Source organism: Pseudochaenichthys georgianus, chromosome 4, assembly GCF_902827115.2.
Source record: "Pseudochaenichthys georgianus chromosome 4, fPseGeo1.2, whole genome shotgun sequence".
Classification (NCBI taxonomy): domain Eukaryota; kingdom Metazoa; phylum Chordata; class Actinopteri; order Perciformes; family Channichthyidae; genus Pseudochaenichthys; species Pseudochaenichthys georgianus.
Window position 1 is genome coordinate 5,399,171 of NC_047506.1, and position 23,059 is coordinate 5,422,229.

Genomic DNA, 23,059 nt, shown 5'->3' on the forward strand with positions numbered 1-23,059 from the left:
GCTAACGTGACGGCCATCTTGTGATGGTGACGCGTATTGTGCGAGACCAAGAGACCTGTAGTTCACTCAGCGGTTTCACACAAAAAATGTGTAACTTCACAGTTTTACGACACATTTTAATTTTTTTGACTTGCAAAATATTCTTTTAAATTGACAAACATCATATGTGTCATTCGTGGCACAATTCAAACGGGATCAAAAGATAACCTCTCTCTCTCCATTGACTTCAATGTATAATTTTACGCTTCCGGGGTCCCATGGAGGCTCCCGGAAAGGGAGGGACTTCGCCTCTCTATATATATAATATACGTGCGGGCTGGCTTGACCAGGTTTTCCCGAGTGGAGGCTGGCTTGACCGCAGTTCTTATTGGGGGTTATATTTGGAAATAAGTGTCAACTCATTGGTTAGTGCTGTACCCAGGGGGCTGTACCACATGATTGTGATGTCACTACCTGGGGTAAAAGACCTTTGGAAGTCACGCCCCTTCTCTCTCTGTCCTGAAGTCTCTTGAGATGTGTGCCTAAAATAAATAACGCCGTGATGAATGGCTAAACTTGAACTGCTGATATTATTCACCTTTCTGCTGCAGGAGACAAAAGGTATAAGTCTAAATCTGGTAACATCAACAATGAACACAATGCAGGTCAAGTATCTTATCTTTGTAAACCATGAGGGTTTACCAGGGTCTGACCCTACTCCTTCCATTCAGTCCGATTTACTGAATCTTTATTGGGGATTATATTTGGAAATAAGTGTCAGCGACCGACACAAGTTTACTAGTAGGGAGTGTCAAGGCACAGAACAGTATGTTCTGCCAACGGAGGAGTGTTTGTATGAGACAAATGAGGGACACACATGATGAGCAGGAGCTTTGATGTCAATCACTGATGGTTTGGAGCTTCGGCCGGAGATTTCACATCACAAATCCAAGAGCCAGAGGTTCTGACTTCACGGTAGAGTTGCCACGTCAAATCTGAAGAACTCTACCCCAGACCCATGTATTTAGCTAGTTCAGAGAGAATAATCAACATTGTGCACAACAAGATAGAATCATAACACCTCAGCTGACGCTAACAGGCAGGAACAGGGAGACAGAACACTGAGAGCACAGCAGCCACGGTTACAGGTGCGTGTGCTCAGTCAGGACTGTATGAACTACAAACATGATACACTGGGGCAAAGTTATGGACCTTGGAAAATATTTCCCCACCAAGAGGTACGTGAATAATTCATATGACAGTGCTTGAATATATATATATTTTCAAACAATAGAAATAGAAGGTTGTTAGTTTATAAAATGTATAGTTTTATTGTGCAATTTACATATGGTGTTTGACTTGTCTGTGACCTCATATAAAAGACTTGGATAGGTATTGATCCCAATTTGGGAACGGTTTGTTCTCAGTGTTATAACAGTTATAGCTCATATAAACCTATTATCCGGGTTCACGCCCTTGCAGTGAGTTTGTATGGATTTACATACAAGGATTTTATTGACTCCATGTAGGCTAAATGATTAACACGATGAATCTTTGACATTTAACTCTTCTTCCGCGCCAAGTGTGTTTGTTTTAGCCTCAGTTAGCATCATGGAGGGCGTAAAGCGGTATCTGGAGAACGTAGAGCCCCGGACAGCGGCTCTGTTTACGGGTGCAGCCTGCATGATAGGGACCTTGGTGGTGGTGCTGCTGCAGAAAGGCTACACTCAACGGGAGGCAAAGGCTAAGATCCAGAAGGCACAGAACCGGAGGACCGACAGCCTGCAGCGGGCTGAGCATGCGGTGCTGCAGTACAACAAGTCGGTGAGAGTTCAACACAGACAGTTACTAAGTGGATTTTGTAAGGATATATTTAGCCCTGAGAGCAGGATAAACTGAAAAGAGTCAAGGGAAGCTTATAAAAGTTAACAGCATTTAATTAAACAAATGATGCGGGGATATACAATGAAATGTGCGAGTTGGTGGCTCCCCCCTGCCAGCTGTTGGTCCCGTTTGCGTTGGGTCAGCTGGAGGAAGAGGTCGATTCTTCCTGTCCATCCCGGGTTATCAACCAATTTACTCAAGTACTGTACTTAAGGTACATTCTGAGGTAGGCTACTTGTAGTCCTACTGAGTATTTCCAATTTGGACTTGGAAAATTCAGAAGTACAAAGTGTACATTTACTCCACTACAGTTGTTAAGTTCCTTTAGTTACTTTGCAGATTTGGATTGATGATGTTAAATATAATTAACACTTATATCAGACTTTAGTTACACCTGGAGTAAATTCACAAGCTACCCTGCAGTATACAAAGTCATCACAACTATTATATTATAAATTATAACTTACTATTATAGATTAAAATGATATACAATTAGCTCCGGATTTTAAAGCTCAAAAATAGAAAAAATTAACACATTAGTGAATCAATAATGAAATTGGACATTCTTCAGTACTTTTTGGTGATTCAAGTATTGAACTAAATGTTGTTACACTGTTTTTACTGAATTACAAGATGAGTACTTCTTTCACCACTACATTCCCTGCAACTTATTTCACCTACTTAATTACAATTTTTCAAGATACATTTTGTTCTTTTGATTACACTACACTTTGTTGTTTACTTAATCACATTTGGATTAAGAATTAAATCTACAGTGTATCATGTGTTATTATAAATTACAATGACTAGTCAATAATCACCAGATTTTATCTGCTTCCTTTCCAACTATTCCATTTAAACATGTCTGCATTGAAAACGGTCTAACAATTACTGTAGGTGTTTGGCAGAAAAGTAATTTATAACTACTTTGATCACCAACAAAGTCATTTTTAAAGTAAAAGTCGCCAAATTCCTATATTAGGGCTGCACAATTTTAACAAACAAACATATTTATTTTGACTGTAATTGCAGCTGCAATTTGATTGGCGACATAAGAGGGAATGATTATTTTGTATACATTATTCACATAATAACTGAAGTTACCTATAACTCCAGCTTCTATTAGTATTGGCGTCGCCCTCTAAGGCTATCGCTATTGGGTTAAGGGCGAAGCATGATGTAGTCTGCGCCCCACTGGGTCCGCCCGGTACTAGAAGCACAGACACACCTGCTCAGATAATAACCCATGCGTCTATGCGTCATGCGTAATGGCGCATCGCCGTCCCTGGAATATAGCATAACATGAATATATCCCATGAGGGGACGAAGGCTGGGAACAATACATACCTGCCGCTGTGAAAAAGTAGAGACGAAGGTCATACTTTGCCCAGTGACAAAAAGAGAGGGAACAGCCAACAAGTCCTCCAACTCATACGACCAAATATGCACTGCGGTCAAGCCAGCCTCCACTTGGGAAAACACAGTCAAGCCAGCCCGCACGTGATATTGGGGTGCGCGAATATTAGAAGCATTACGGTAAAATCCCAGCGCTTACTCGGTCAATAACAAAAGCACCTATAAAAACAAACCAAACATATTAAATTAAGAAATATGTACTATATAATGTGATCAATAATTATTTAAAACAAACTACGTATAACTACCACGAGTAAATGTAAAATGTAAGGAGTTTCAAAATAAAAGTCCTTTGAAATCTCATATGAGCTATCAGCCCTGTGTTTAGATAAGAATAAAACGAAATCTCTCCCTGATGCAAGACTCATCTCACTGCAGGGTGATAGAAGGACAGCCCATCTACTCACCCAGAAAAAATCAGGACATTCTGATGTGGAGTTTCAAAATAAAAGACCTTTGAAATCCCATATATGAGCTATCAGCCCTGTGTTTAGATAAGAATAAAACGAAATCTCTCCCTGATGCAAGACTCATCTCACTGCAGGGTGATAGGACACCCCATCTACTCACCCAGAGAAAATCAGGACATTCTGATGTGGAGTTTCAAAATAAAAGACCTTTGAAATCCCATATATGAGCTATCAGCCCTGTGTTTAGATAAGAATAAAACGAAATCTCTCCCTGATGCAAGACTCATCTCACTGCAGGGTGATAGAAGGACAGCCCATCTACTCACCCAGAAAAAATCAGGACATTCTGATGTGGAGTTTCAAAATAAAAGACCTTTGAAATCCCATATATGAGCTATCAGCCCTGTGTTTAGATAAGAATAAAACGAAATCTCTCCCTGATGCAAGACTCATCTCACTGCAGGGTGATAGAAGGACACCCCATCTACTCACCCAGAAAAAATCAGGACATTCTGATGTGGAGTTTCAAAATAAAAGACCTTTGAAATCCCATATATGAGCTATCAGCCCTGTGTTTAGATAAGAATAAAACGAAATCTCTCCCTGATGCAAGACTCATCTCACTGCAGGATGATAGAAGGACACCCCATCTACTCACCCAGAAAAAATCAGGACATTCTGATGTGGAGTTTCAAAATAAAAGACCTTTGAAATCCCATATATGAGCCATCAGCCCTGTGTTTAGATAAGAATAAAACGAAATCTCTCCCTGATGCAAGACTCATCTCACTGCAGGGTGATAGAAGGACAGCCCATCTACTCACCCAGAAAAAATCAGGACATTCTGATGTGGAGTTTCAAAATAAAAGACCTTTGAAATCCCATATATGAGCTATCAGCCCTGTGTTTAGATAAGAATAAAACGAAATCTCTCCCTGATGCAAGACTCATCTCACTGCAGGGTGATAGAAGGACAGCCCATCTACTCACCCAGAAAAAATCAGGACATTCTGATGTGGAGTTTCAAAATAAAAGACCTTTGAAATCCCATATATGAGCTATCAGCCCTGTGTTTAGATAAGAATAAAACGAAATCTCTCCCTGATCCAAGACTCATCTCACTGCAGGGTGATAGAAGGACACCCCATCTACTCACCCAGAGAAAATCAGGACATTCTGATGTAGAGTTTCAAAATAAAAGACCTTTGAAATCTCATATATGAGCTATCAGCCCTGTGTTTAGATAAGAATAAAACGAAATCTCTCCCTGATGCAAGACTCATCTCACTGCAGGGTGATAGAAGGACAGCCCATCTACTCACCCAGAAAAAATCAGGACATTCTGATGTGGAGTTTCAAAATAAAAGACCTTTGAAATCCCATATATGAGCTATCAGCCCTGTGTTTAGATAAGAATAAAACGAAATCTCTCCCTGATGCAAGACTCATCTCACTGCAGGGTGATAGAAGGACACCCCATCTACTCACCCAGAAAAAATCAGGACATTCTGATGTGGAGTTTCAAAATAAAAGACCTTTGAAATCCCATATATGAGCTATCAGCCCTGTGTTTAGATAAGAATAAAACGAAATCTCTCCCTGATGCAAGACTCATCTCACTGCAGGATGATAGAAGGACACCCCATCTACTCACCCAGAAAAAATCAGGACATTCTGATGTGGAGTTTCAAAATAAAAGACCTTTGAAATCCCATATATGAGCCATCAGCCCTGTGTTTAGATAAGAATAAAACGAAATCTCTCCCTGATGCAAGACTCATCTCACTGCAGGGTGATAGAAGGACAGCCCATCTACTCACCCAGAAAAAATCAGGACATTCTGATGTGGAGTTTCAAAATAAAAGACCTTTGAAATCCCATATATGAGCTATCAGCCCTGTGTTTAGATAAGAATAAAACGAAATCTCTCCCTGATCCAAGACTCATCTCACTGCAGGGTGATAGAAGGACACCCCATCTACTCACCCAGAGAAAATCAGGACATTCTGATGTAGAGTTTCAAAATAAAAGACCTTTGAAATCTCATATATGAGCTATCAGCCCTGTGTTTAGATAAGAATAAAACGAAATCTCTCCCTGATGCAAGACTCATCTCACTGCAGGGTGATAGAAGGACAGCCCATCTACTCACCCAGAAAAAATCAGGACATTCCTCTATGAACAGAGCATAGCCCATAAAATATGTGGTCAAACAATCTAGTATTATGAATGAAGTGTGAATGAAGTGTGAATGAATATGTGGTGCTAAAGTTTGCATTTGGTAAGTGTTTAAGTAGTTTTGAGTGCATCAGGGAGAGATTTCGTTTTATTCTTATCTAAACACAGGGCTGATAGCTCATATATGGGATTTCAAAGGTCTTTTATTTTGAAACTCCACATCAGAATGTCCTGATTTTTTCTGGGTGAGTAGATGGGCTGTCCTATCACTGGCTTGACTGTTTTCCCAAGTGGAGGCTGGCTTGACTGCAGTAAATATGCCGATTGTTAAAATCCTCTCTCTGTAAAATCCTAAATTGTAGGTTAGTTTGGCCATTAAAACGCTTTTTGATTAGATTTCTAGCGAGAAGTGTATATTGTACTTTTAGAATCCACGTCCAGTCGATATGTAGGATATATAGTTTGATAGATATTACGAAGATGATTTGAAGTATGCGGCAGCCTCCATGTAAAGTTATGGGTTGAAAACAGTATTTCCGGTCTCGACGTTTTCATAATAAAACCAATGATCAAATGAACATTTAATATTCATTACTAAAGGTACAGCCGAATCATCACAGCGCACAAAACCTATTACCGCCGCAGATGGACCAAAAAAGGGAGCGTTTGAAGAAAAAAAAAGAAAAAAGGGGCGGGTTAGCTCAGTGAAACGATAACAACGAAACATGGAGGAACAGAAGTCTGCGTTTAGTGTGTGTGTAGAGGTGTGTGTGTGTGTGTGTGTGTGTGTGGTTAAAACACATCAGCATGCGGTCGCTCTTAGCCTTTCTAATGATTCTGAAGGTAAACACAGTGAAGGCGGTGCGGCCGAAATGTCCTTAAAATGAAGTCCGAGTTCGACATTTTAATTAATTCATTACCTTTCCAACTCCTCATGCAGTTGACTGTTACAGGTCTATACAGGTTCATGGTACAATGCATAAGCTTCAAATCGAGAGACTGAAACTGTATTTTCATTTACCGTTCTGTTTTAATTTCACAATAAAGTTAAGTCATATTATGTTTGATATGATTATGTTTTATTAATTACACCACTGGTTTTTTAACCCGCGCCGCCTAGTGGTTAAAGTACGTTATTGAATTTAGTTGTTGAATACGTTTTATTTGATGAAAACATTTAAATATTAAGAGTAGCCTACATACAAAATTGAAAATATCAAGAAGATACTGTAGTGATCTCTACAATAAAACAGTTTAGTGCAGGACGTCCAAAGATATTAACAGGAGGATGTACAAAACAGACCAACTAGCTTTATTTAAACATTAAAGATTACTTTAAGTTAAGGTCTTCTTTTGAATAAGAAAAAAACGTTGGGGTTATCCACAGATAAATATGAAGTCTGACAAAGTACTTAACGTCCAATATATTCCATAGTTTATTTTGGCACTTGACAATCACCTTCCCTGAATTTGAGTCAGGTGTAACTAAAGTCTGATTTAAGGGTTGTTTATATATTTCACATCATTAATCAGAATCTTCAAAGTAACTAAAATACATGTAGTAGAGTAAAAATACCAGGTTAACCTCTGAATTGTAGTGGAGTAGAACAAAGTAGTATGCTGCGGTAACAAAAACATTTCCCAACTTGGGATCAATAAAGTATATCTTATCTTAAGATGATCGATGGCTACTGCCATATTTGCAAAATTTGCCTCTGAACAAGTGCATGTTTCAGGCTTATCAATGAACAACAGGAGGGGTCACAGTCAGACATAAGACCAGCTGTTAACAGAGGTTAAAACCGGCAGGCTTCTGCAGCGAGCCCTGCTGTCCACTTAATCAACCGGTTAGTGGCAGCTGGCTTAATTACCGGCTCTGCTTCCTCGGAGGCTCTCGCGGAGCAGACCAGGAGCGGGGGAGCCTCACTCCCCTTTGACTCGCCGCCGGGAGACCCTGTCTCTGGGGTGGCGGGGGAGCGGAGACGTAGGACGGAACCCCTGCAGCCGCCGAAGGGCGAGCCTGATGCCGAGGCGGTTGCTGTGGGCGTTTTTGCCGCTTGCGGCCTCCTGTGGCCGGCGTGGACGCCGCGGCTACTGCGGGGCGTTGGTGCCGCTGTGGGTGCTCAGCAGGCTGGAGCCAGCTGACATGCTGGCGAATGCCGTCCGCCTGTTCCGCGGCCGTCTTCATGGACTCCACCATGGCATGGAACTGGGGTCCGAACAGCCCGTCCGGGCTGATTGGAGCGTCCAGTAGCACTTTTCTGGCCGTCTTCGTAACAGACGCCTGCTGCAGCCAGAGGTGGCGCTGGATCTGTGTCACCCATGCGGAAATCCTTGCCTGGGAGACAGCGATGGACGCGCACAGAATGAGCGCCGTGCTGGCCGCCTTGCTGATTTCCTCTGCCTCGGTGGTGGACCGCTCTACCAGCGTCACCACCGAGTTGGAGAGCAGCACGATGTTATTCTCCGCCGCCTGAAAGGCACACTGGTGCACCCGGTCGGCCTGGCGGGTGACATACTGGTCTCTGGGGGAGCTCAACGTAGGGCGCCGTCCGGTGATTATGTTGGCTTGTCTTACCCCAAAAAAACGCCGTCAGGCCCGGCTCCAGATAAGGTGTGGCTGGGAAACCAGCATCTGTGAACCCCTCCACCGTGGTGAGGGGGAACAAATGTGGCCACCGGAGCCTTCAAGGTCCTCGGGTTTGCCTCCGCCTCCGCCCCCTCCTGGAACCTCCTGGAACCTCCTGATGGCTGGGAAGCGTGGCCAGATCGGGTCACTCCTGACCGACTGCACCCGCGAAAAAAACTCCGGTCATGTTGTCCGGAGCACACCTCTCCTCCTGAGCTAGGGGAACGGGGAGATCTCTGCAGGCGGCCGCCCTGCGTATGATCTCCAGCAGTTCCCCTAGGATGCCACCTATCGCCGGTAGCGCTGTGGTGACGGAGAGGGGGAAAGCATGTTCGGCCGCAAAGCTGGCATCCTGCTCCGACTCTGTCTCCCCCGTCCGGGGGAGAGGAGGGAGGGGAGAACCGAACGGTGAACCGTGGAGGGAGGCGGGGTAGGAGTTGTCGGACTCCTACCCGGCACTCGGCCCCAGGGACACGAGGCCCCCGTCCGCGGGCTCGTAAGCCTGGACGGGCCAATCGTCCTCCTCGGCCGCAGCAGCAAGAGCGTCCGCGCTCCGCTTGCCCGAGGGAGACGGGCACAGTGTGTGCATGCTACCTGCTGGTTTAGAGTATGCGTGCTCTGACCCCAGGCAGGATTCGCATACTGTGTGCTGGTCATAACTCATTATGAACCCAGAGCCACATGAGGGACAATCTCTCACAATTGTTACTCATGTTTACTCTGCAATTGAAGTGTCTCTTGTGCTTCAGTAACGGTGTGCTGAAGAAAAGAGGGAGCAGATTGTCGGGCGGGTGGGCGTGGACTACAAGTGTTTCAGTAGCCTTAGAGGGCGAAGCCATATACGAAATAGAAGTCAGTGTTACAAGCTGGCTCTGCTTGTAACAAAAAGGACAACAGTTCCACACAGGAGTTTCCCAAAACAATCATTTATGTATCCCAACGCAGTGGTTACAACCAACAATAAAACAGAGGAGCGGTGGCTTGGTGCACCGAGCAGGGCAGCCGAGAGAGAGCGAGAGCCTGTTCTGCAGCCCTCTTAAATAGTGGAACCAGGTGCGACAGGTGGGTCTCATCACTGCTGATTACAAGGAAAATCCAGGTTACAACAGCACCACATGGTGGACAACCACTGGGTTGTCACCCCCCCCCCCCCATACAAAAAGGGTCCCCAAGACACTGATACATCAAATTATTAATAGAACTTATAGTTACATAGACTAAATTAAACATAGCTTACCCGGGTGTAAATGTTACCTTATTTTACCACTGCCTAATTTCCATATTCACAACTTGTTACATTTTCGGAACCTTTGAGATGTCGGATGTCTAAATGGAAAGGCTGTAGAAACAGGGATTCATGTTTAATCTGATTCTGTGCAAAAACTAATAATCCACCAAAAATAAATGCTGTTGCTAATCTTTGACATATCCAAGACTGTGATAAAAAAGCCGACCCCCCAAAATTTATTATATGGAAAATAACTGCCTTTTTGTGCATGTTTTTCATAGAAAACGCAAATTCATGTTTTCAAACTGGCAGTTAAAGGGTTAAATCCTGAACCTAATTTAACATTTGGTATTTTTGATCAGGGCTGAAGTTGATTGAAAGATTTAGCCCCAAAAAGTTTTATAAAATATTAATCTGTGGTCATTTTAGAGCAGTTTTTAGAAGTGGACATTTTTGTCCCCAATGACTAATGAGTTTTTTGTTCAATCTGATTTTGTGCAAAAACTAATAATCAACCAAAATCAATGTTGTTGCTAATCTTTGACATATCCAAGACTGTGATCATCATGAAAAACAGCGGTTTCATGTATTCAAAATGGCATTTAAAGGGTTAAAATCCTGAAAATGATTACATTCTTGGTATTTTGATTATGACGGAAGTTGCTTTAAAGTTGTGAAAAAAATTCAAAATAGATCGAGAAAATAGCCTTGTTAGAAAAGATCAGGCCATTTGCACAAACTCAACCAAAGTTATTGCAAAATGAAAAGTGAAAAATTACCCATATGGACAAAAACGTCCACAGTGATACCGGAGGGTTAAAATTGATTTTATTTATTTGTTTAACTCTGGAATACCTCTCCCCTAGCTAACTGCCTACCCAATACTAACTATCTTGCCTCACCCTAGTCTTCATGCATGCCACGACAGGTGTTTTAAACACTTACCCAATGACCCGGTAAAGCCCCAGCGAAGCTGTTACTCACCAGACAGCCACGGACGTGTACCCATGACAAAAATGTTGAATCATGTTTATGCACAAAATAACAAACAACAAGCCTCCCTAAAGGAGAAGTTGCTTATGCCTATCAGGAAAGGTAATTCCAAAGCTACTCCTTAATTCCGACACCAGGAACAAACTGTCTACACCAATCAAGGCAAACAAATCAAGTAAACAAATATCACCTGGTTCTTGGATCGGACGAACCCCCATATGCTACAAGCTGGCTCTGCTTGTAACAAAGGACAACGGTTCCACACCGGAGTTGTCCAAAACAATCATTTATTTATCCCAACGCAGTGGCCTGGTGCACCGAGCAGGGCAGCCGAGAGAGAGAGTTCTGCAGCCCTCTTAAATAGTGGAACCAGGTGCCACAGGTGGGTCTCTCTTACAGCACCACATGGTGGACAACCACAGGGTTGTCACAGTCAGATATACATAACAAATTATTATGGTGTGATTTTTTTCTTTTGAAATATTACATCCATGAAGATCTTTTCCATACTTATAAAAACTCAGATAAAAGTAAGTATAATTATTGCCTAGTGTCCGAATTCACTTTCCACACATATGTTTCTACTGAATGCCTACTGTGTGTTTGTGTGTGCCCTCTAGCATCCAGAGACCGACTCCGCTCTCATCCTGACGCTGTCTCTCTCCGAGCTGACAAAGAAACTGCAGGAAGGCTCGCTCAACCCTGAGGAGGTGTTTTACTCTTACATGGAAAAGGTGAAAAAACATAACACAAGTCATACCTTTATTTTTTTCAAAATGCCTAGTAGATCTTAGTGTTACTCTTTAAGGTTTTCATCCCAAAACTGATATTTAAAACTTATCAGCAGACTTGTGTCTAATTAAAATAAATGCAATACATATATATGTTCAAGGCTTGTTGCTTAAATCGTCTATATGCACTGTTACAAAGTAAATATTGATGTTCTTGCTTGCACATTTCTATATGACTTTCATGGTCTATAAACCAAGCTTTTGGAGGAACCGGTCTCTGTGCTGTGTTTTCCTCTTCCCCACAGACTCTGGATTGAATAAAGATCTGAACTGCTGCACTGGGATCCTGTTGGAGAGTTTCGATCAGATGAAAACCCTTGACTCTAACAGGAAAGGTCTCTTGTATGGAGTTCCAGTTAGCATCAAAGAAAACTATGGATACAAGGTATTCTGTCGTTGTGTATTACACTCGTCTTTCAAATGCTTTATTTCGTAAGCATAATAGCTACAGTTTGGGCGATGAAAAGCTTCGTCTCAGGCTCTTCCAACAATGCAAAATTGTTTTGGAAACGGTGATCCAGGATTAATTAAGGTTAGTTGATCAGTGATGAAGTGCAGGTTGTGTGCAGGACAGGTCACCCTGCTCTTTGGATTTAGATGTAATCTTTACTCGATGTTCTGCAAATGATTATATTATATTATATTATTATTATATTATTATATTATGATTATACCAACAACACCTATAAAGCTCAGTTTGATGAGTTGATGCTCTCTTCTAACCATTCTCTTTTGTCTTTGTTTTACATCACAAGAATTACGACTCTTCTTGTGGTGTTGTCATTAATCTGGACCACCCTGCCAAGAAAGACAGCGTTCTTGTTGAAGTTCTGAAGAAACAAGGGCTATCCTTTGTGAAAACAAAACATACCCCCAAGCCCTACAAGTAAACATGCTTCTTGCCCGTGCTTATGTTCTCGTGTGTGATTTCGTGTTGTGATTTCTTCACTTGGAACACACAAAAATTCCATGTGTTGTATGTAATTATTAAACAAATATACTAGTTCTGACATCTTCATTGACATTTTACAATCAAAGGAACATCCCCAATAAATGGGAACATCCTCTATAAGTCACTAAACAAATATCAGTTCACAGAATTGTATTTTCATTTGTACAAGTGGCATGTTTGTATTGAACAGGTATTTAAACAGTGGAATAAAATATTTTAAACTATTGGAAGCACGGGAAATTGTGTGTATTGAGATTAACCATTAGATGACATACACATGAGTCATGAACACTAACCCAGACATTAGTTGTCTAACTTGAACCTAAAACACTTGTAGCCTGTCTCTGCATTCTCCTTATTCCACAATAAGGGGAATGTCAACACGCCCGCCACTTTGCTGTTCCTCAGCGCCACTCCCCCTCCCTCCCCGCTTGAAATTATAAATGAAAAGCGTAGTAATCATAGATAAAACGGCAGGGTCCGTGACAGTTTGTTTTCATCTGATTTCAAATAAACAAAGTCTTTTAAGAATATTAAACTTTTTTCCGCCAAATTCAGATGATAAATACAACTTTTAAGCTTGTAAAGGCATAATTATAAGAGGCAATTTAACGTCACAGCAGGCATAACAACAGCGGTGTTTTCTTGTGAGGGTTTCCTCGGGAAACAAACACAATACACACAAATGCATCACAGATTATTTTGTGGTATTTGAAATCATCTACGCAGCTCGCGACGTAACTAGGAGTCTAGTGGACGGTATCAGTACTACAAGTAAAACAAATGAAACAAAAATAAAAAAAAATGTAATTAATTTTTTTTTAATTAATTACGTTGTTTATTAATTAATATGAGGGCCGCAAAAAGAGGAGGTGGGGGCCGCATGCGGCCCGCGGGCCGCCATTTGCCCATCCCTGCTCCAGAGGGAACTGATGAATTGTAGCCTTTGCAGACCGTTATGCATAACAACCTACAGTATATAGCACACTACAGGAAAGGGGGAATCCCCAAAAGCCTAATATGGCCCCTTTAATTCCATTAACCTGCCAGGGACTGCAGAGGAAAATGTGCCTCTTTGGCTAAATCTGGCACATTTACAGGATTACAGGAAGTGCTCATGTTTATTAATGTGCATTGTCCTTTCGTGAATAAAAAAATAAAAATACAATTTCTTAATAAAGGTATAGAGAGTGAACTGTGGTACAGGTGTGCTCTCATGTAATTATGTTTTGATGCTTATGTGTTTTTATTTTTGACCTAATATCTAGTTATGAATGCAGTAACCCTATCTTTGGGCAGACCTTGAACCCGCACAACCCCCTGAAGACCAGCGGAGGTTCCTCCGGCGGGGAGGGGGCTCTCATCGGGGGAGGGGGCTCCCTGCTGGGGATGGGCAGTGATATAGGGGGTAGCATCCGTTTACCCGCCTCCTTCTGTGGGATCTGTGGCTTCAAGCCAACTCCAGGTCGACTCAGGTGAGTGTCTCTGCTTCAGTAGGTTTTGGATAATCATTCATTACATTAATATGTTTTCTTTGTTTTGTGTCTTATTCAGTTCACAGGGTTTGAGCTCCATTTACCGAGGGCAAAAATCAGGTAAGTTGTATCATCATTGCCTATATACTACATGTGTTGCCTGAAAATCATTGGTTACTGTTTGCTATGTTTCTCATTACATTAGTGCCGTCTTGTGCTGGACCCATGGCGAGGGATGTGGACAGTCTGGCTCTGTGTATGCAGGCGCTGCTGTGTGACCCACATGTTCTCTTTGGACCCCACTGTCCCACCCGTGCCTTTTAATGTGCAGGTTTGTCCACCTCAAAATAGGTTTATGTAACAGACTACTTCTTGGCTGGGACCCTTAACCTGGACAGACATGTTGTTTGCTGCTGCTATGGATTTGCTCATCTTTTCAGTGAGGGGGCACAGTATGCTTTGTGACAGTTACAATGTCAAATCAATCAGTCAAATACCCAATATCACAAATTACACATTTGGCTAAGGGGGCTTCACAGTGTGTACAATGACACACTATGTCCTTAGACCCTCACTATGAATTGCAATTAATGTGGGGAAAACTTGGGGAGAGCAATAGAGGAGGATCACTCTCCCAGGACAATAGATAGTGGGTGTTTCTCAATGCGAGTAAAGCTGCTCCAGAGCCACTATTTCAAGCATACTACGTCATCGAGTGCCGCCGAAGTACTGTTCCAATCTCCAGCATACTTGGAATTCTACCGAGCCCGGCGTGCTTCATTTGGAGAAATTTCGAGGCTGCACATGTGTAGACTCCACGGTCTTAAAATCCCCACAATGCTTTGCGCACGGACCAGGCGGGGCCTCTCATACGACTCACACCTGCACACCTGTTCCATTCCTTGTTTTCCGAGGCTAGGAAGTATTCTTGCCTCGCTTCTGAAGCAAGACGCCCGGAAGACATGTGCTACCAAGCAAGCGTACTCGAGATTGAGAAACACCCAGTGTGTGTCTAGATAAAACAAGATAATACATTTACAAGATAGACAGTCAAAATGATTTTGTGAATGTATATTTAAAAAAAATGGAGCCAGTTGGATGTCATCAATCTTCCAGATGCTGCCAACAATAATAAAGAAGTGGGTGTGAGGCAGAGCGATGGCCACAATAAGGTAGTTAATGTTCAAAACCCGGCCTATATAAGCACACCTTTGAACATCATATTGTAATTATGCCACAGATAAGGCTTGCAAAAGAATTAACAAGCAGCAAACCGTTTTTTGCACAATGTTGGCCTCAGGGTAGGGTCGTGCTGCCAGTTACTAACGGCTCGATAAGTGAATGAAGAGTGTCCTTATTCCCATCCACATACAACCTTGATATGTTGGTTTCCTTTCAAGTTTAAGAGGTTGGAAAACTCCCCGGACCAGTTTCTTTCAGGAACAATAAGGATTGGATCAGATTTCCTTTCTAGCTACTAGAGACGTTTGTGTAATTGTGGTTAAGAAATAATTGTTGGCAAAGAGTGAGGAGAGGAGCATGCTGAAAACTCCCTTGAGGTTTGCTGGTTGTTGTTGTTTGCAAAATGTTCACTCAGGGGGGAAAGTGCTCGCTATATTAATAATAATGAGTTCACCTATAATGTGCAGGGGAAACATAAAGACACAATAACATCCATGGTTGTGTTCATCTTGATTCTAAAAAATCCTGGATCTGGCCCTCTGACTGCGAGCAAACGACTCTTTGTGGACACATTGACACTAACAAGAGGCCTTATTCTGCTTTTTGGGGTTTCCCTATCCTGTAGGGTGTTATATAGGTTTCTGTGCATGTAAAAGGTCTGCTAAGGCTACAATCCCATAGTTCCCTTTAGATGGAGTTTCTCTCCCACACACTCCCCCCCCCCCCCCCCCCCCCCCCCCCCCTGACTTTGTTTACTACCATACCTTAAAGAGCCTGTGACACCATCCCAACAACTGTTGTGCAATGAAATATTGGGCTACTAGTAATCTCGAACCGTCAGTTTAAAAAAGAAAAAGCGATACCGTTTCGTTAAATATCAATAATTTCGAACATCGCGGGGAAATTCCTTCACTCATTTTGAAGTTTTGGGGGAAGCCGGAAGTGACGTCAATGCGGGAACGCTTCGAGAGCCAAACACGGACAAGTGTGTTGTGTCATGCGTAGAAATGGTGAATTACTGAGTTTAGGCACGTTAATAACGTTTTAATGAAGTTGACTACAGTATATTCATATTTGTCAGTGCTTTCATGTCAATTCGGCGACATAAACATAAATGATCGTGGTGAAGATGATGATTACATTAGGATTAAAAATCGGGGAGTGAGAGCTGCTGAATTTCCTCCCGTCGGATGTGATATAAAAACAAATCGATTATTTTTGTGGTTATAAACTCAAGTGGATGAAACTACATTTATTAGTGCTTTCATGTCAATTCGGCGAACATATGATACATTAAATGATGAGTGAGGATGATGATTAAAAATCGTTTGTTTGAGCCGGTCTGCATTTCCTGATGAGAAAACAAACCGATGCTTTTTGTAGTTGTAGTACACCAACATGGATTAAACGTGTGTTTTTTTTACCACAATGTTGGGGAAATTAATGGATAAAATGCACAGATTATTATTATTATTATTCCCACTCCGATCGGGACACTAGGTCCACCGTTTCCCCGCAGCGAGGCTCCCCCCGTTGACAGTTTACGTGGGCTGGGTGCAGTGGCGGACTGGCCATCGGGACGAATCCCGATGGGCCGGTACCGAAGTGGGCCGGTCGGATAAGTAACTAGCACATCCCCCATAGGCGGCGCGTGAGGCTCAGGTTTGAGAAGGCTAAATAACTTCTTTTACCTGACGCTGCCCGCCTCCGGCGTCTATAGAAAAGAGATCCACTCAGTGTGCGGAGTTTAAATCTCTCAAGTCATATTACAGGATAAAGAAAATACAGTTTAAACTGCCGTAGGCCTATGCAGAGAAGACGCCGACGTGTCGCACTTATCATTCATATTACATCATCAATCAGATCATCGATCATATAATATCATAATATATCATATATTTCCTTATCTGAGTCAGCTTCTCCAGCCTCATCTGGCCGTGCAACACTCATAGTGTCACAGACTGGATGCAGAAGTATTATTTAAACACATTATGTTGACGAAACACTCGAGACAAATGTAATTAAAGTCAGATCCACTCGTGTCTTAGACGTGAACGCGCTCTCAGCTGGAGAGAGAAACCCTGGCTTGATTTACCGAAGTTGATAACCAGCGTCGTAGGACCGCTTAGCGAGATCTCGTTTGTTAGTTTGTTTGTTACTCAAACATATCCAGGGTCTGTTGAACTGGCTTCGTAGTACAGGGCACAGGTGGCTAGCAGCGCTAATGTCAAAGACACAGACATTATACATTATATTTGTATTTTACATCCCCCGCTCCCCCGTTGACAATTTACTAGCGGTACGGAAGTGGGCCGGTCGAGAGTCCCGGGATGATTTTTAGTCCCATTCCACCACTGGCTACATGACCATATGATCGCCCATATTGACGCACCTCATTCCTAAACTTAGAAGATACAACATAAACCGATCCTTCAGCCTCATATGAGCTCTCAGACACGTTCAACATTAACCTGTCCTCGCTGTCTGAGCTTGCTGCTGTGTGCGCCGTCGTGCGTTTACATCTGACTGTATATATATATATATATATATAAAGGTTTACATGCAGATGCTGGGATCCTGGACGGTGCAGCTGGAGCGCTGTGCCCGCAATGACGTCACCCATCATTTGGCGGGACTTGAAGAATCCGCGAGAAGATCCAGAAAATTGTCAACATTGAAGGCAGATTAATGGTTATCAAAGTACAAATATCCAAAATCAGTTCAGTAACGGTTTTCAAGGGGACAATATGTACTCAAATTGATGGGTTTGGATGATGGGGGAAAACCGTGTCACAGGCTCTTTAATGACATCACTATGTAACACTCATGCTTCTATTGGCCATTGCTCCAACACATTTCACATAATAGGCTAAGGGGCGGGACATCTCTAAGCGGTTGACCAATCACAACAGAGCCGGCCAGCTAACCAATCAGAGCAGACTGGGCTGCAGCACAGGCAGTATGAAAAAATAAAGAGCTTTGTGAGCATTAAAGCATGGAAATAAGTCACAGTAGAGGCACAACATACAGATATGAATCTGAAAATAAGCACTCTACACTGTAGCTGTATAAATTACATTAAATCTTTAAACCTTTCAACCTTTTTGAATCAAACTGTTCACCTTTTCCTTTACCTAGAAACTGCTTAGGCTACTTAAGTAAAGCTTTTAAATAAAGGAAAAACTTACTTGAAGAAAATGCTTCCTACAAATATATATTAGTTACATTTCATTTTTTTAAATATACATTTATTCGAATTTTTAAAACAGTGGATACCAAAAAGTATTTACAACAAACAAAAGTAATACCTACACATAATGAAGAGAAGAAGAGGAGAGTGTTTGTGTTTGTATTGTATTTGTATTGTTTCCACTCGGATGTCCCGCTATCGATTTGACAGAAAGAAAACCTTTTGTCCTCAGATTTACCAGAGCTCCAAACGTCTCCGGATCGGTTACCTAGAAAGCGACGGCTACACACAACCGTCTCCAAGCATGGCCCGCAGCGTCAGAGAGGTCAAGCTCTGTTAGAGGCAGCAGGGCACACGGTAAGACTTCTCCACTCAGACACACGGACACTGTATGATCTACTGCCACATAACATATGTGATGTGAGCCCTATGTTGTTAATGCTGTTACCTTTTCCCCTGTCTGTCATTCGTGCCTGTAGTTGGTGCCCTACCGTCATCTGAATCTGGAATACGCTTTAGTTGAACTGGTTATAAGAGGTATTCTGGCAGACGGAGCCACCACTCTGCTCCAAAAACTGTGAGTTAGAATTACCTTGCAGATGGAAATTAGCTATAAAATATAATCTGGCATAATTCATATATTTTCTTTTCTGAGATTAATTTGTATGCATGGTCCTTGTTGAAATAACTTAACCTGTCTAACTATACCAATGAGCCAAGTTACAATCCCTATGAAACAGATCATGTTGTGTGCTAATGAACCCTTATATTTTCTGTTTCAGAGAGGGCAGCCCTGTGGACCCTTGTCTCAAAGCACAGATTGTACTGTACGCTCTTCCTATATGGTTGAAGAAAACCCTCTCATTTCTGCTCAAGCCCTTTGTGAGTTCTCACCCTCTGACAAACATGCATACAGGCTAACATTATATCCTCAAGGTTGTTGAGTATAAAATTGGTTTAAATATTTATTTGGTAGATATTTCCTTAAACAGTTATTTTTTTATTTGCACGGTTTTTATGTCTTGCTTTTGTTTTTCAGTTTACTCGGGCTTCCGTTGTTCTACGAGGTCTCTGTGGAGTTGGGTGAGAAAGTAACTTAGTTCGTCATCGGTTTGCACTTATGGTTTCGTTACATTGCATGTGACTGGCAAAAAACAAACACATTTTTTTGTCTGCCTTGTTTTTAGATCCATTCCAGATCTGTGGAAGCAGCATGCTGCAGTTGAGGTACTGTTAGTTGTCGGCTAATAACGCTTTTGCATCTAGGAATGCAGAACATTAAGTTCTCATTGTTTTGCTCAATTGTGTTCTCATTAGGACTACATTCAGGAAACGATAGCAGAGTGGAGGAAATGCAACATAGACGCTCTGCTGTGCCCTGTGACCGGACCGGCCTACAACCACCTCTACTGCGGCAAGCTCACCAGTACGGCACTCAAACTACTTCTATACTTAAAGGGGACCTGTCATGCAAAATGCACTTTGTGATGTCTTTTATACATAAATATGTGTCCCCGGTGCGTCAGGGAACTCACGCAGCGTCAGTACCCAAATCTCTAAAAACGGGGCTACAACGGATCTGATCCAGATTTCCATCCGCTGTGACGTCATGGACCCACAGAAAGTTGCTATCAGAAACAATGCCTGACGTGTTTTGGATGTAATCTCGTCTTTGTTTACATTAGCAAGCCTCGCTAACACTCAGAGCTAACCTGTACTGTTATGTAGAGAGCATGTGTTTAAAAAGCAGGACATCAAAAAAGGAACTCACCTTGTGATAAACCCACAAGAGAAAAAGCATTTGAGCTCCATACTGTTTCAGAAATAATCCTTGACGTGGTTTAAAACAGGATGGCATTTTATCACAACCGAATTTAACTTTAACTCCAGTAGAATTCTGATCAGGCATTAGCTCTGCCTCCTCTTCTTTCTTTTTTTTTCAAGCTAAGGACCCAAAATCTGCGTTTCTCTAACAGGGCTGCAAAAGAGGGGTTTTGAGCAGTATGAGGCATGGCTACAATGGGTGATCTGTTTGGTATTTTGAAAAAAAAAAAAACGTCACAGACATGTTTTATATAGGTATGGCCCTACAATATATTTTTCAAATATAGCATGATAGGTCCACTTTAAGTTCAATAAAACTTAACTTAATAAAACACTTAAAAAAATCAAAGGAGTAACTCCTCGGGAGGGAACTTTGAAAAACCAATATACACAGTACAGGAAAGGGATAATCCTGTAAAGCATAATAGGGCCTCTTTAAATCTTGTTACCTTGCTAGGATAATTGATTTGTGGCATAATGATTGCCAAATCTCTACCGGTGGACATATTTGAACCCAGTAAATATATGTAAATATACATATACAGGATGATTTAATGTCCGAGACAAAAAGGAGAAATATTATCTGTGTAATTATTGAACTTTAAAACACTTCAGAGGAAGGCTATATAAATAAAGGCTTATATGGTGTAATAGTATCCGTCCATTCATTCAAGGTTTTTCCTCATATTTGTATCAATGATATTCAGTTTTGGCTGATACTTGATAGTAGAGAGGGCAATGCTGTTGTATTAGCAAAAGAGCTATCTCTCTGCAACAACAACAACAATAATATTACTTCCTCCTCTTCTTCTGTAACCTGGTGAATAACCTATTATCTGTCCTTCCAGGCGCTGCGTCTTACACGCTGCTTTTCAATCTCCTACAATTTCCTGCCGGAGTTGTTCCTGTTTCCACTGTGAATGCAGAGGATGAGGAGGAACTGAAGCACTATAAAGGCGTTTATCAGGATCAGTGGGACAAGCTCTTCAAAACAGGTAAGACACTCTGATGTGACTTACACAACAGTTGTTCCATACAGCACTTGTAAAAACCTTCAGTGTGAAGCCGTAGTTCTGCAGTTGGTCAGTAGATGGAGGCAGGAGACTTTAGTGGTTCTCTGACTGGATGTTGTGTTTGTGTTCAGGCAGTGTGTGGAGGCGAGGGTCTGCCCGTGGGGTGCAGTGCGTCACTCTGCCGTGGCAGGACGAGCTGTGCCTGCGCCTCATGAAGGAGGTGGAGCAGCTGGTCAAACAGAGCAAAGCGTAAAGGAGGACACAGAAGAAGTATGAGGAAAAACAATCAATGTTTGGGAGAAGGAAGTTGAGTATAAGAAGTGCTTTAATATTAGGAGTTTCACTGTTCTGCTATATAAGGATTAACTCAGGCATTTTCTGCTCATTGGCTTTTTTAGATCCATAATTAAGATTGATAAATGTTAAAGGGAATATTCATGTTTACTGATTTGAAAACGGTACACCTTCTTTGTTTATCTGTTCGTTAACATTGTTTTTAATTTGTCTTGTTCCTAAAACAGGAACTTAGCTTTCACTGCTTTTAAATGTGGGTTTTCTCCGGGAGTGTTTCCTTGTACGATGTGAGGGTCTAAGGACAGAGGGTGTCGTATTGTCATACTGATATTCGTACAAACTATGAAGACCACTGAGACAAATGTAACATTTGTGATATTGGGCTATATAAATAAACATTGATTGATTGAAATGAACAGTGTTACTGACATCGACAGGCTTGATTATAGGGTGTTTCGGCAACATTCAGCATCCTGAACATTGAACATGAAACAGTGTTTTTTCAGTTGGCATAATGTTTAACATAATATCGCATTAGAATGAAATACATGCTGGAAAATAAATTGACCTCACAACAGCGTTATGCAAACAGTGCATAGCAACCACACACACAATGTTTTGTGAGTTAGGGTTTATAATGAATAATGTTGGCACCTAATTCATACAGTATGTGTCTTTTTTACAAGAATGACAGATTTCTGTGATGTGATGACAAAAAATACAATAAAATGACTGATTTCTCACAAGTAAACCATTGCTATTATTGGTTTCCAAAAATAGAAATGTTGAAATGTGGTTTAGGCGGTGGTGGCGAAGTCGATAGGGAGTTGGCTTGGCAACTGGGAGTTCAAATCACCAGTTCAAGTCCCGGCAAGACCAAGTGCTACCGAGGTGTCCCTGAGCAAGGCACCGTTCCCGACAATGCTCCCCGGGCAGATGGGGCTCATAGGCATAAAGCCCATCTAGGAGAAGGACACTCTGAACTAAAACCAGGACTGAGAGGAGTCAGTCCCCCCAGTCCTTAATCAGCATAGTAAAGCCAACCATGAAGAACAAAGTCATCCCAAAAATCCTATACGGAGAACCGGGATGACTGGTCGCGACGATGGAGGGCTCGTCTGAGGACGACCTAGAGAGAGAGGTTGGTACCAGACATCGATAATGCACTCTGTACAGGTAAGAAATAATCCTGCGTTCCTTCCTCTGCTCACCTGTCACATCACTTGTAATGGTTTCTTTTGGTGTACCAGTTATAAGTTGATATTTATAGTATTTAAATCCTGCACAGTTAACATGTGTTGATAAGGAGTGTTTAACAAAAGGAGCTTATAGAGTGCACCTTCATGGCATCTGTGGGGTTCACAAAACCTCTGTCCTTCTTCTTCCTCTCTTCCTCTCCATCACTGTGCCAGAGAGTGTGAGTGATTGTTGTCCCGATGCTTTTACAGGAAACAGAAAAGAGATAAAGGAGACTAATGACACATGGCGCCTCCATCTACAAGGCCGGCGCACCGTGTCGTCATATTGTGATTACCCCGTGCTATTGTAAATATGTGTTTCTGTTGGGTTTACATACATTTACATATGTTTTAAAACTCTCCTGGGATGGGAAACCATTAGG

General features: G+C 42.0%; 1 pseudogene; it reads left to right on the forward strand.

Moving 5' to 3' along the window:
- The first annotated feature begins 771 nt into the window (after nt 1-771).
- LOC117445510 (vitamin D3 hydroxylase-associated protein-like) lies at nt 772-21,397 on the forward strand (annotated as a pseudogene).
- The last annotated feature ends 1,662 nt before the right edge of the window (nt 21,398-23,059 follow it).